At 44.4% G+C, this 15,992-nt stretch overlaps 1 protein-coding gene across 1 annotated transcript in view; it reads left to right on the top strand.

Annotated features, from left to right (window-relative positions):
* LOC106590644 (rho GTPase-activating protein 29) overlaps positions 1-15,992 on the top strand; it is a 70,211-nt gene that overhangs the window by 11,873 nt on the left and 42,346 nt on the right. The gene's annotated exons all lie outside the window — the stretch shown is intronic.

Raw genomic sequence — 15,992 nt, 5'->3', positions numbered from 1 at the left:
GGATTGTGCTGCTTCATTTAACCCTAAGGCTACTACCAACATATTTCACAGATTAGTAACTGAGGTAGTTATGACATCTCAGAAATGACCTATTGAAAATTAATTTTTGTTTTCAGCGTAAGTAATTCACTAATAACTAAATAATAATAATGAGGTGTCCTCTACATATGGAACAGACTTGGTTTTTGTCTGTCTGAGGTGAACTTCCTGGTTTATGTCACTCATACAAATTAGTGTTAACAACAGATGCTCAGGCTGGCACTCAACTTTGTGACACGTTTGCATTGCTGACATAGTACACATTTGTGTCAGTCAGCAGCTTGCTTCATTGGTTTTACTGCATCAAGTTAGTCAGTTCATGGAACCAGTTCAGAATGCCTGTCTGTGCTACAAATACCAACCTATATAACCTGTCCAGTACCTGGGCTATTACAAACCTTTTTAAGTCGTATATCTTCAGTGAGTTAGCAAACCTTTATTTACGCTGCAGTGTTGAATTGAAACCCTCTGAGGCAATGTTCATGACCTGACTCTACCACTAATTGAACTACTTTTGCACGGTGCTTCCAGCCCAATATACACATCATTTTTTAAATATTGGGGTATTCCAGTAATCAACCACAGTTAGGCTACATACAGGACTGTGCAGATATGTGAAAGGAGACCAATTGCCCTGTAGGAACTTGAATACAGAGCAGTGGCGCGAGAGAAGGAAGCCCTGAAATCCATGTTACTTCAAACAAAGATGAACTCTTGAGTGAAGAGGAATGAGAAACTACAAGGAATGTATGACAGGAAAACGAGTAAAGTTATTTCTGCGAAGTGACAATGAAGATGCAAACCACAACATGCTAAATATTTTGGATTGCATCCTCGGGGCGGCAAGTAGCCTAGTGGTTAGAGCGTTGGGCCAGTAACCGACTGTTCTGCCTGCGGCTATGGAACCCTGACCTGTTCACCGGACGTGCTACCTGTCCCAGACCTGCTGTTTTCAACTCTCTAGAGACAGCAGGAGTGGTAGAGATACTCTCAATGATCGGCTATGAAAAGCCAACTGACATTTACTCTTGAGGTGCTGACTTGTTGCACCCTCGACAACTACTGTGATTATTATTATTTGACCATGCTGGTAATTTATGAACCTTTGAACATCTTGGCCATGTTCTGTTATAATCTCCACCCGGTACAGCCAGAAGAGGACTGGCCACCCCTCATAGCCTGGTTCCTCTCTAGGTTTCTTCCTAGGTTTTGGCCTTTCTAGGGAGTTTTTCCTAGCCACCGTGCTTCTACACCTGCATTGCTTGCTGTTTGGGGTTTTAGCCTGGGTTTCTGTACAGCACTTTGAGATATCAGCTGATGTAAGAAGGGCTATATAAATACATTTGATTTGATCGAATACCCCGAGCTGACAAGGTAAAAAATCCGTTCTGCCCCTGAACAAGGCAGTTAACCCACTGTTCCCCAGTTTGCCGTCATTGTAAACAAGAATTTGTTCTTAACTGACTTGCCTAGTTAAATAAAGGTATTAAATTAATAAAACATTTAAATAAATATGAGGATGCAATCAAAAACATGCTAAATTAGACAACTTGTTTGGTAAATCTTTTCTATAAAATCTAGGTTTGGATGTGATACAGCCTGGATTCAAACCAGGTACTATAGTGATGCCTCTTGCACTGAGATGCAGTGCCTTAGACCGCTGCGCCACTCGGGCACAATGCAAGAGTATTGACGTCTTGATTTTGTCCAAAGTAAAGGTAAGCAAAATCTGTTAAATTGACCTTCATGTCAACTTGTTTTGACATTGCATTGTTGTTTTTAGCTGTGTAGATTATATATTTGGATGTTTTCAGTGTATTTTGAACGCTTACAGACTGTGATTAATTGGGATAAAAATGTAAATTCCAAAAAGTTAAGTGATTAACTCTGACAGCTCTAATAAAATCATATCATTGTGGATGCTTGCTCTAACTCTGAAACAGAGTTAGAATTACAAAGTTGTGTCGTAGTGTCCAGATTTAGCTGTTGTTGAAGAAGTCAGATCAGTTTAATAATGGCCCTGACAGTTTGGCCATGTTAGCGGCCATGTTAGCGGCCATGTTAGCGGCCACATCCGAGTGAGTCACTGGCCACAGTTTGTCATTTGTACTCTCTACAAATAGAATTGAGGAAATGAACTTGCACAAAAGCGATCATATCAAAATGATTCGTGTTTCGTGTTTACTGACTGTCTCCAAAGTGTGATTGTTGGCGGTTGGGAGGGCAGGGTTGGGCTTTAGCGTAGTAACACGCTGCTGTTACGAATCACTGGTTTATGGTTAGAATGGAAGTGATTTGAATCCCTAATCCAATTTATGACTCTATTGTCTCTGCTACGTGTGACAACAGCTAGGCTTTCTCATTACCCTGGTCATTAATGAAGAGAGGGAATCCTCCTCTCCCTCTTTCTCTCTCCAGCTCCTTGCCACGCATAGCATAGCATAGCATTGCATAGCATAGCATAGCATAGCATAGCATTGCATAGCATAGCATAGCATTGCATAGCATAGCAGACCCAATAGTCAAGAGTTATGTTCAGGTCTGGACTCTTGTGACCTTGCCAACAGAGGGCTGTATTCACGATCTAATACCCTTTGTTTCAAGTAGAAGCTTCTTCAGACTAGCATGCTTGTAGCTAACTGGCAGTGTCGGATATATACTTTCCTATGTAAGAATAACAGTGGCCTTAGGACCGATCCCTGGGGAACCACACGGCAAGTTTCAGTTATTTTTTGTATTTATTTTTTTTATGCCGGTTTTCTTTTTTTTTTCTTTTCTGCATGTCACCTTAAATGGCGATTTATCAGTTGGTTGCAGACAGTTCCGATTTAGTTTGGATGGACTGGCGAGGGAAACCTACTTCTCTTTACAAATCTTTGTAAGCATTTGTCAGTGGGTGGGGGAGGGGTTGTTTTATCTTGTTTCGGTTGTCCAGGGTTTGAGTTGGTTTTCATAATGATGTGTTAACAATGTGGGGGGATTTGTTTTAAATATCCTGAGAGGTTATGACATTGTCCAATAGCCTCTTTTTGAAGGACATGTCAGTAATCGGTTGGGAGTACTTCTGTGGGGTTCGCCCAAGGGTCACAACAGCCATTTGGTGCTCTGGCCAGTCATGGAGGTCAGTGAGTGCAAATACTTTGTGGAATCACTGGTAAGAATGGAAATGTATTACGTGTTATCATCAATAGAATATTTTGCATGGTTAAAAACAATGTCTGTATGATCTGCCTTCTAGTGAGTGTGATCTAAGAACAGCTATATCGTGATATCTGTCCTTTCTTCTTGTTCTTCATCTTAGTAATGGACTGACTGTTCTCCCCAGAGGTTGACCCCATTCAGGGTCTCTGTTCTCCCCAGAGGTTGACCCCATTCAGGGTCTCTGTTTTGGAGGGAGCCTGATTTTATCTGGATTTTTTTAAAGACTGTGTGTCACGGAAATAACAATGCACAATTTTTTTTTTGTATCACTATTTAAAAAGTAAATGGAGAACAAGCTATGAAGGAAAAAATGCTGGAGTTTTGGTGCACGTACAGCCAACTAGCGTAAAAATAATATTGCACTAGTGTGTACTGTAATCTACTGTATTTGTGCTCTGCTGGACAGGACAGGTGTGTCACTAGTTATCTCATTCTCTCATAGCTCCCTGAGGCAGAATGATGGTTGTTTTGTGTGTCAGACATTTAAGAATGGAAAAACAACACCGACAGAAAATGACTTGCTCATGCTGAAGAGAACAGGGCGCTATGGGAGAAATAGAGGCATTAGACGTGCCTCAGCTATGACCATACAGTAACTGTTCACGTAGATACGACAGCTTTACATGTACAGACAAATATCCATATTCCATGCAAATCAGTTCTATATGTTGATGAATATCCTGTGTCAGGTTAGCTTGTTCAGAACTGTGTAACTCATGTTATTTATAGAATATTCATGTGCAGTGTTGTAGACCACTATGGCAGTGTGGAGGCTTGCTCCAAGACGTGACCCTCCTGGCAGTGTGGAGGCTTGCTCCAAGACGTGACCCTCCTGGCAGTGTGGAGGCTTGCTCCAATACGTGACCCTCCTGGCAGTGTGGAGGCTTGCTCCAAGACGTGACCCTCCTGGCAGTACTGAGGCAGTGTGGAGGCTTGCTCCAAGACGTGACCCTCCTGGCAGTGTGGAGGCTTGCTCCAATACGTGACCCTCCTGGCAGTGTGGAGGCTTGCTCCAAGACGTGACCCTCCTGGCAGTGTGGAGGCTTGCTCCAATACGTGACCCTCCTGGCAGTGTGGAGGCTTGCTCCAAGACGTGACCCTCCTGGCAGTACTGAGGCAGTGTGGAGGCTTGCTCCACGACGTGATCCTCCTGTCAGTACTGAGGCAGTGTGGAGGCTTGCTCCAAGACGTGACCCTCCTGGCAGTGTGGAGGCTTGCTCCAAGACGTGACCCTCCTGGCAGTGTGGAGGCTTGCTCCAATACGTGACCCTCCTGGCAGTGTGGAGGCTTGCTCCAAGACGTGACCCTCCTGGCAGTACTGAGGCAGTGTGGAGGCTTGCTCCACGACGTGATCCTCCTGTCAGTACTGAGGCAGTGTGGAGGCTTGCTCCAAGACGTGACCCTCCTGGCAGTGTGGAGGCTTGCTCCAAGACGTGACCCTCCTGGCAGTGTGGAGGCTTGCTCCAATACGTGACCCTCCTGGCAGTGTGGAGGCTTGCTCCAAGACGTGACCCTCCTGGCAGTGTGGAGGCTTGCTCCAAGACGTGACCCTCCTGGCAGTGTGGAGGCTTGCTCCAAGACGTGACCCTCCTGGCAGTACTGAGGCAGTGTGGAGGCTTGCTCCACGACGTGATCCTCCTGTCAGTACTGAGGCAGTGTGGAGGCTTGCTCCACGACGTGATCCTCCTGGCAGTACTGAGGCAGTGTATGTATGGATAGCTAGGGCGAGGAGTTTTTCCTGACCACCAGATATGTAAAGCCTCTCCTCCTGTCAGTGGTGTGATCCAGGCCTTCAGCATCACTCTGTCAGCGGCGTGATCCAGGCCTTCAGCATCACTCTGTCAGCGGTGTGATCCAGGCCTTCAGCAGCACTCAGAGGGGAGACAGGACAGTCTGTTAGTCTGGGTTGGTATGCCTTTGTACGCCCTGGCCAGGAGGGTCTGTCTGCCCGTCTTTGTTTAAACTCTTCAATCAGCCCATATGTGAACTACAGACAAGCTCTGGTCAACACAGTGTCACTTTTGGTAGTGTCTTACAGGCTGACCACACCATTCGCGTCACGTGCGCGAGCGTTGCAAAATAAATGTAGATTTGCAGATCACGCTGCAAGTCCTGCCTCTCCCATCTCCTCGTTGGTTTATAGAAGCAGGTACCCACGTGCCATCTCCTCATTGGTTATACCCACGTGGGTGACTGAAAGACGAACGAGGTCAGTGGCGGTAATGCACCTAATTTATGAAAGTTGCCAATCGCAATATAAAGTCAAGAGAAGAAAAAGCCTTGAAGGAGGAGAGATGACTAGAAACGATTCGGTTGACTGTTTTATGTGTGGATTAATTGGTGGAGTAGAGGACCTTGTGCATTTCAAGTAAAATATCAACTCAATGTTTATATCCCAGGACAAATTAGCTAGCAACAGCAAGCTAGCTAAATAGGACGAATTAATGGCAATGTTTTTGTCTTTTTTACTGTAGCACCTGCCTTATTACACTCTAAAGTTCATGTTGTTTTTAACTAAACACATGCAAGTGTTTTATCTCTCCTTCTCTTCTCATGTGACATATCTTCCTTATCGTGTGTTTTACAGTAGAAGTTGGAAGTTTATATACACTTAGCTTGGAGTCATCTACTTTGTGCATGACACAAGTCATTTTTACAGCAATTGTTTACAAACAGATTATTTCACTTATAATTCACTGTATCACAATTCCAGTGGGTCAGAAGTTTACATACACCAAGTTGACTGTGCCTTTTAAACAGCTTGGAAAATTCCCCAAAATTATGTAATGGTTTTAGAAGCTTCTGATAGGCTAATTGACATCATTTGAGTTAATTGGAGGTGTACCGGTGGATGTATTTCAAGGCCTACCTTCAAACTCAATAAATCTTTGCTTGACATCATGGGGAAATCAAATGAAATCAGCCAAGACCTCAGACAAAAAATTGTAGACCTCCACAAGTCTGGTTCATCCTTGGGAGCAATTTCCAAACACCTGAAGGTACCACGTTCATCTGTACAAATAAAAGTATGCAAGTATAAACACCATGGGACCACGCAGCCGTCATACAGCTCAGGAAGGAGACGCATTCTGTCTCCTAGAGATGAACGTACTGTGGTGCGAAAAGTGATAGTCAATCCCATAACAACAGCAAAGGACCTTATGAATATGCTGGAGGAAACGTGTACAAAAGTATATATCCACAGTAAAACAAGTCCTATATCGACATAACCTGAAAGGCCGCTCAGCAAAGAAGCCACCGCTCCAAAACCACCATAAAAAGCCAGACTATGGTTTACAACTGCACATGGGATCAAAGATCATACTTTTTGGAGAAATGTCCTCTGATCTGATTAAACAGAAATAGAACTGTTTGGCCATAATGACCATCGTTATGTTTGGAGGAGAAAGGGGGAGGCTTACAAGCCGAAGCACACCATCCCAACCGTGTGGCACAGGGGTGGCAGCATCATGTTGTGGGGGTGCTTTGTTGCAGGAGGGACTGGTGCACTTCACAAAATATATGGCATCATGATGTAGGAAAATTACGTAGATATAGTGAAGCAACATTTCAAGACATCAGTCAGGAAGTTAAAGCTTGGTCGCAAATGGGTCTTCCAAATGGGCAATGATCAAGAATATTTCCAAAGTTGTGGCAAAATGGCTTAAGGACAACAAAGTCAAGGTACTGGAGTGGCCATCACAAAGCCCTGACCTTAATCGTATAGAAAATTTGTGGGCAGAACAGAAAAAGCGTGTGCGAGCAAGGAGGCCTACAAACCTGACTCAGTTACACCAGCTCTGTCAGGAGGAATGGGCCAAAATTCACCCAACTTATTGTGGTAAGCTTAAACAATTTAAAGGCAACGCTACCAAATACTAATTGAGTGTATGTAAACTTCTGACCCACTTGGAATGTGATGAAAGAAGTAAAAGCTGAAATAAATCATTCTCTTTACCAACTGTGGCTCTGTTGGTAGAGCATGGTGTTTGCAACGCCAGCATGGTGTGTGCAACGCCAGGGTTGTGGGTTCGATTCCCACGGGGGGCCAGTACCAAAAAAAAATAAAAAATGCATGAAATGAAATGTATGCATTCACTACTGTAAGTCGCTCTGGATAAGAGCGGCTGCTAAATGACTAAAATGTAAATTATTCCGACATTTCACATTCTTAAAATAAAGTGGTGATCCTAACTGACCTAAAACAGGGAATATTTTACTAGGATTAAATGTCAGGAATTGTGAAAAACTGAGTTTTTAAATGTATTTGGCTAAAGTGTATGCAAACTTCCCAACCGCAACTGTATGTGTTCACACTCTCGAAGAATCCTTTGTTATATTTTCAACCATTTTCATCTCCTGCTTGTCTGTCCGACAGGTACAGTAGCTCTCCCCCTCTCTGCCCGGTGAAAGCTACTGGTGGATTACCTGTGTGTATTTTTAACTGTTGTATCAATATTGACTTGTACCATGTCGGTCAGTGCCACAGGCACAGCTAATCATGTTGATAGTGGTGGAGGGGGGGAAAAATCTTTCTGTCTCGATACTGTAGGCAGCTCTTTCCTCTGCATGCCCTGCATTCCAGCAGAACAAATGCTCACTTGTTGCTTTAGTGCCTTAGATCAACAGTGGACAACAAAAAAATGGTGAATGTCTTTTGTGAAGTCTGTTCATTGCCAAATGGTAGTGCCTTGACCCGTTGATAAGTATGAATATTTTTTTTTTGCCATGGTTGGGGGTGTTGTGATGATGACATTAAGGAGTGGAGGGTCAATGGAGAGGGGTGAAAACCTCTATAGAAGCTAATGGTGTGACTGGTGTCCATACGGCTGACGGTTGCTTCACTCCTAATTTAAAATGGTTGCTGTCATCACACATTTTATGGTTGATTTATGGATGAAAGCTTATTTCCCTTGTCTATGTGTACATTGGGGTTCTGAGAGTGTGTGTGCAGTGTATGTGTTTGAGTGTTTGTCTTTTAAGAGGAGACACTCCACACACACTGTGGGTCACAGAGCAGACAGAATCGATGGAGAGGGATTGAAGACCTCCCCTACCCCAAGCTGCACCACGATATGCCATAGAGATGGGGTCCCGGTCCCTTTTCTGCTCCCCTGTGCAGAGTGTTTTGAGGAGTAGGTAGTGTTATAGCTTTACCTACTGTACATGCAGTACCTCACCATATGATCACACATTTACATGGTTGTTTTCGTTATCAGTTATGTCACAATATCCCCTCTTTTGATGGATTTAAAGCGTGTATCCCTCATGACTTTGTGTTTTTAACTACTCGTGCTACTACGTAAGGATGTTTCTCAAAGTGGGAATGGTTGTTGAACAGGTACTGTAGCTAGCTGTTGAGAACAGCTATCAAGGTGAGGGTTGTTGAACAGGTATTGTAGCTAGCTGTTGAGAACAGCTATCAAGGTGAGGGTTGTTGAACAGGTATTGTAGCTAGCTGTTGAGAACAGCTATCAAGGTGAGGGTTGTTGAACAGGTATTGTAGCTAGCTGTTCTCAACAGCTATCAAGGTGAGGGGTTGTTGAACAGGTACTGTAGCTAGCTGTTGAGAAGCGTCTCCAGATGATTCCTCAGTTAAACATTTGTGGCCGCTGAGAGTGGATCCGTATTTAAAGCCATTATAAATGAACAGTCAGACAACCCCTTTTGAAGATTTAGTTGCAGTTACTCCACATTTGAAAACCACAAACGACCAGAACATGAGAAATAGTCCCATTCATTTCCAGCCTGTAAATGTTGTATTATTGTGTGATTTCTACCAACTTATTTTGAAGCATAACCTACTCTACACTCAACTTCATGGCTAATAAGCTGATTGAAATGTCTTAAATTAGCTTTTTTCCCCCAGTTTTGTATAAACCAGGGCCTTGGCCTAATTATCACGTATAACGGCTGTGCAAGATTCACTTCTCAGTAGGGGATGGAAGTTTGGACCGATGACTCAAAAATACATGCCTTCTGGGAGTACTTTAAATTCCCAAAGTTATGGGCAGAGTTAGAAAGTTGGCTGTCAGATATATAAGTTTACTTTTAATTCATCGATCTGCATATTTCAAAATAAAATCTAAAGTATTAAAAAAAATATTAGAAAAATAGAAGTGTGGGCGGAGTATTTATTTACATAGATGGAAACATGTTAAACAGAGGAAGCGGGGTCACATCTGCCTGTAGAAGAAGCAGCAGTGGGTTGACACCCCTGTTTTTGTTGGTTATGTTGTCGTAGTGTCTAGGAGGGCATATTTGAGAGGGAATGCTGTCACCTCCAGGTAGGTGTTTGTCCCCCTGTGTGCTAAAAGTGTCAGGTTCTTGTCCAGTTCTTGCATTTAGGTCCCAACAGACTAGTACATGTCCCTGAGCCTGGAAATGGTTGATCTCCCCCTCTAGGATAGAGAAGCTGTCATCGTTAAAGTATGGGGATCCTATTGGGGGGATATAGGTAGTCTAGGATAGAGAACATGCATCATTAAAGTATGGGGATCCTATTGGGGGGATATAGGTAGCACACATGAGGACATTTTTCTCTGTTGAGATCATTTCCTTATTAATTTCTAGCCAGATGTAACATTTTCCTGTTTTGATTAATTTAATAGAGTTAGGTCTGCTCTATACCAAATGAGCATACCCCCTGAGTCTCTTCCTTGTTTCACACTTAGTAGTTTGCTGTATGGGACTACCTGCTCTCTGTAACCTAGAGGGCAACTATTGGGTCTGTCTCCTTTGTACCATGTTTCTTGTTGGATGACCAATGTCTGTATTTCCAATTCATTTGATGAAGTCTGGGTTCCTGTTCTTTAAGGCTAAAGGCAGATGACCTCAGATCTTGTATATTCCAGGATGAGATGGTAAAAGCTTTGTGTTCCGTAGTGTCTAGTGTTGTTTGTGTTTGTGTGGTTTAGGCCTGGACCATCACAGTAGGTGTGAGTAGAGCATGTTGAGTGTCTGGTACATACAGTACGTCTTAGGTTGCAGGGTGGGATTGATTCCACCTGTTGAAAAAAAGAAGGATTGTTTTTGGTTAGTTTAAAAAAAAAAAAAACCTATTGATAAGCTATTGTCAGCCTAAATTGATAATTAAGTCAGATAAATGCTGTCAACTCCTGACGTTGAACCTCTGTAATTAGTTTGTTTGATTGATCGAACTCGAGCCTCGATACATGAGAACACTAACTAGATTTACTCTGCCACCACAGTGGACACATTGTGGTCGGGCGCAAACATGATTTGGTTTCTGCCTGACCAAGTGAGCCCATGTCTCCTGTAGTCAACAGAGTGAGCAGGGTGGTTGGAGCAGACAGCAGGATATCAATCTACCTGGCCAAACATTTAGTCACCTGTTGACTGTTACCCATCACAGTACTCCAGTTGATGAGTGTAGGAACGGATGCAGATCATACCTTATTCAGATCGTTCCCTTTTGAAACCGGACATATTCAGATCGTTCCCTTTTGAAACCGGACATGTTCAGATCGTTCCCTTTTGAAACCGGACATGTTCAGATCGTTCCCTTTTGAAACCGGACATGTTCAGATCATTCCCTTTTGAAACCGGACATGTTCAGATCATTCCCTTTTGAAACCGGACATGTTCAGATCATTCCCTTTTGAAACCGGACATGTTTTTGGTATTTGCAACACAGTTCTTTATTTATCCTGTTTTTAAAGCTGTAATCTGTAGCGATGAAACTGACACATCCGTTTGTTACTTTGTTGTTAATGTATTTTCACAAACAGTTTCTGCTTTGTCTTATGCAGATCTCAGCTTTAACAATCATTTAATATCTTCATAACTATTATGTATGGACAAGGACAGTATAACATCTATTTACACAATCACACATTTACTACCGAAAACAAAGGATGGTCAATTTGACTCTTAGATTACATTCAACAGAAACCTTCCTTCAACCAACATATGACTTCCTGTATGCCTCCCATCTTGGATTAATGCCCCGGTCGTTGGCTATCGGAAACTCACAATCTCCGAGTTAAAATGAATGTAAGTTATTTGCGTAGAGCTTCTGATTTTAATTTCCAAGTGAGGAACTAAGGATCATCTTTCTACAAGTTAGTAAGTTGGATCATTTCCTGTTCCGACCGGAACCTGATCACGGCGTAAGGATTTGAAACCAACATGGCAAATGTATCCATTAGATTCAATTAAGAGACCCCTCCAATTTGCCACTCCCAGCACAATGCTGGATCAAAGGACCAGGCAGAATGAATCTGACATCCTGCACTATGTGCCAACATGCATGACGGGAACCAGGAAGGGCTAATCTTTTCCTTATTAACTCTAAATACACGTGAGTGAATTGAGTCTGCTAGCCAAACAGTAGCTAGTGGTTAGCTCATTCAGTGGGATGTTATGTGTCCGGTATGATTGTAACATATACTCCGGAAGTCAGGAAGCAGGTGCAGAAGGTGAGTTTAATAATAATAATCATGAAGGGTGGTGATGGTCCAGGTTTGCATAACGATGGGGAGCAGGTGTGCGCAATGATGGTTGCCAGGTGGGCGCAATGATGGTTGCCAGGTGGGCGCAATGTGGGTTGCCAGGACCGGTGGCTAGTAGACCAGCAACGTTGAATGCCGGTGTGGGGGAGCAGGAGACAATAGTAAGAAAGTGATGTTGGCATGTTACTGCGTACAGTACATGGTGTCTCTTAACTTGGTGCTCAAGTGTGTTTTATGATGTCCAGAATAATTAGCCTTGTTTAGCATCTAGGAAGCTTGCATGTGGTGAGAGAGGAGCCACGCTGTGAAGTACTCATAACTGGTTATCGTCAGGCAGACCTGAAGACTGGAGAGACTGGTGGGAGAACTGGGAGCTGTCATACTCCCTGGAGCCAATGGCAGGTGTTCTCCCTGGAGCCAATGGCAGGTGTTCTCCCTGGAGCCAATGGCAGGTGTTCTCCCTGGAGCCAATGGCAGGTGTTCTCCCTGGAGCCAATGGCAGGTGTTCTCCCTGGAGCCAATGGCAGGTGTTCTCCCAGGAGCCAATGGCAGGTGTTCTCCCAGGAGCCAATGGCAGGTGTTCTCCCAGGAGCCAATGGCAGGTGTTCTCCCAGGAGCCAATAGCAGGTGTTCTCCCTGGAGCCAATAGCAGGTGTTCTCCCTGGAGCCAATAGCAGGTGTTCTCCCTGGAGCCAATAGCAGGTGTTCTCCCAGGAGCCATTGTTGTGACAGTCTATTTAGCACAAAGAGGACTAATCTACATCATAACGGACTGTGAATGGAGACTGGCTGTGGTTGGTCTGTACTGTATGGAGTGGGGCGAACCTGATTCCCTTTACCATAAGCAGGGTAACCAGGGGCGACCCTGATTTCCTTTACCATAAGCAGGGTAACCAGGGGCGACCCTGATTTCCTTTACCATAAGCAGGGTAACCAGGGGCAACCCTGATTTCCTTTACCATAAGCAGGGTAACCAGGGGCGACACTGATCCCCTTTACCATAAGCAGGGTAACCAGGGGCGAACCTGATTTCCTTTACCATAAGCAGGGTAACCAGGGGCGACCCTCATTTCCTTTACCATAAGCAGGGTAACCAGGGGCGACCCTCATTTCCTTTACCATAAGCAGGGTAACCAGGGGCGACCCTGACTCTCTTTACCATAAGCAGGGTAACCAGGGGCGACCCTGATTTCCTTTACCATAAGCAGGGTAACCAGGGGCGACACTGATTTCCTTTACCATAAGCAGGGTAACCAGGGACGACCCTGATCCCCTTAATAACCATAAGCAGGGTAACCAGGGGCGACCCTGATCCCCTTTACCATAAGCAGGGTAACCTGGGGCGACACTGATCCACTTTACCATAAGCAGGGTAACCAGGGGCGACCCTGATCCCCTTTACCATAAGCAGGGTAACCTGGGGCGACACTGATCCACTTTACCATAAGCAGGGTAACCAGGGGCGACACTGATCCCCTTTACCATAAGCAGGGTAACCAGGGACGACACTGATCCACTTTACCATAAGCAGGGTAACCAGGGCCACCGTCAGCACAAATGTGGCTTTGACAGGCCTGTGTGTTGGTGTGTGTGTTGACTCTGACCTTCTCTGTGGCGCACAGTTTCACTGGGTTCTGGGTAAAAAGCGTCATGGGTGTGTCCTACTAGGCTGTCAGCCGGTGTTACTATCCTATTGACTGGCCTGCAGTGGTGAATTAAAGCTTTGAGGGAGTTGTACAAGCATCTGGACACTGTTAGATCATTCTGTCCTCCCATTCAGCTGCTTTCTAATGAGCTCACCCTCTAACTATGTGATGTGTACATTATCAAGCTGGTTGAATACTAAAGTAGTCTTGTTCTTATCATCTATAGAGCCAGGCAGCACTGTAATTACTGAAGCATTAGTAATGGTCTGTTTTATTCTGGATGGGTGTACACACTACTACACATATAAGATAGGATGTCTAACTGACTAACCACTAGTTACAGAAAGACCACTCCAGGTCATGTGTGTTTATACATTAGTTATCAGGTAGTCACATTTACAGTCTCCACTGAGTTTGCTAAGGCCTCTAAAATCACAAAGGTGTCTCTACTTAATGTTCTGGTGGCCAAGCACATACCCTTCTATGTGGTCAGAAAGCAACTGTCTCTCAAATTAGTATGATTTATTTAACCCTTATTTTACCAGGTAAGTTGACTGAGAACACATTCTCATTTACAGTAACGACCTGGGGAATAGTTACAGGGGAGAGGAGGGGGGATGAATGAGCCAATTGGAAGCTGGGGATGATTAGGTGGCCATGATGGTATGAAGGCCAGATTGGGAATTTAACCAGGACACCAGGGGTTAACACCCTTTACTCTAATGATAAGTACCATGGGATCTTTAGTGACCACAGAGAGTCAGGACACCCGTGTAATCACCCATCCAAAAGACGGTACCCTACACAGGGCAATCACTGGCATTGGGATTTTTGGGGGGACCAGAGGAAAGAGTGCCTCCTACTGGTCCTCCAACATCACTTCCAGCAGCATCTGGTCTCCCATCTAGCAGTGGGATGCAGGGTGTCTCTCTCTAGGCAAGTCAAGCAAGAACAAATTCTTATTTACAATGACTGCCTACCCCGGCCAAACCCGGACGATGCTGGGCCAATTGTGTGCCGCCCTATGGGACTCCCAATCACGGTTGGATGTGATACAGCCTGGGGTATTGTGTGTAGTAGGGTATTGTGTGTGTGTGTGTAGATTGATGGGGGGAAAATCCATTTTAGAATAAGGCTGTAATGTAACAAAATGTGGAAAAAGTCAAGGGGTCTGAATACTTTCAGAATGCACTGTAAGTAGGCTCAGTCATTATTATAATTGTAATTAAACCAAAGTGCCTTAAAAACATGTAACACATAGCCTACCAAGGTGCAGCCTGTATCCAAAACATTGTTTGGTCCAGTCATCAACGGTGATGGCCTTTAGCGTGTTTGGTCCAGTCATCAACGGTGATGGCCTTTACCGTGTTTGGTCCAGTCATCAACGGTGATGGCCTTTAGCGTGTTTGGTCCAGTCATCAACGGTGATGGCCTTTAGCGTGTTTGGTTCAGTCATCAACGGTGATGGCCTTTACCGTGTTTGGTTTAGTCATCAACGGTGATGGCCTTTACCATGTTTGGTTCAGTCATCAACGGTGATGGCCTTTACCGTGTTTGGTTTAGTCATCAACGGTGATGGCCTTTAGCGTGTTTGGTCCAGTCATCAACGGTGATGGCCTTTACCGTGTTTGGTCCAGTCATCAACATGCACACTGATTGCTCCTCATTCAGGCCCCAGGCGGCTAAAGTTTCTCTCAACCCCAGAGACATGTTTTCTCCCTGTGATCTTCGGGCAACTAGCTTATGATGTCCTCAAGCACAAACCTTTCAGTTGAAACTCCTTATCAATACAGTGTACTGTCAAACTACTGTAGGGCTCTGTTGTTCTACTTGACCTTTCAACTCCCTTAATTGTGTTAAACAGTGTTGGGATGGCGACTTGGGAGAAATATCTGCGAGATGGAATCTTGTATCTCCTGTCCAGCTTGTTGATCATCTTCTTGAAGCAGTTTTTTTGCTGACTGTGTAAATAGGAACCAGGTCTTTGGCCTCGGTCATTTCTATGGGTCTGTGGGATGTTTTTTATGTAGGGAGTTACAATGAAAACACATCGGCGATCAATGCCTGTTTAATGTAGATGGCTGGTTGTCGCTGAGGGGCTTTTTTCACCTTGCAATCGTTGTAAAGTAGGGGATGGTTCTTCTTCAAATTGATTGAATAAATGTGTCGTGTTGCCTCTTGTCGTCGCCACAACTCTGAGACACTTTTTGCACAACACTTAAATTTGGTTGACATCGGTTCGCCTGTAGCCCGAAATAATGCCATACCACTAAAGATGCTCCCTTCTTCGGCACCAAATTGACTTTCTCGTGAGCACGAGCAGCACTCATTTTTCCGATCCTCACTGTGAAGCCCTTTCTCTCCTCACCAGCATCTAACTGAGCACTCTTAAGTGTAGACGATTTGTGATTGACCAGCACGTGCATGCCATGCAGAGAGTGAGAGAGCCCACTTGTGATTGGTCAGAATCCTCTGTGCATGTAGAGAATCTAGCCCATCTCATTGCAGGAGGCACCACAGTCTAGTTGTTGTTGTATTAACAGTGTCAAAGGGAGGATTTTGCACATGTCAATATCACAATTTAGACCTAAATTCAATAAGTCATGCAGCCCTAGGACAAACACCTGTTCTA

The sequence above is a fragment of the Salmo salar genome, chromosome 29, assembly GCF_965601325.2.
Source record: "Salmo salar chromosome 29, fSalSal1, whole genome shotgun sequence".
Lineage (NCBI taxonomy): Eukaryota > Metazoa > Chordata > Actinopteri > Salmoniformes > Salmonidae > Salmo > Salmo salar.
Note: the sequence above shows the minus strand (reverse complement) of the source record. Positions and strands in the feature narration are given on the sequence as shown.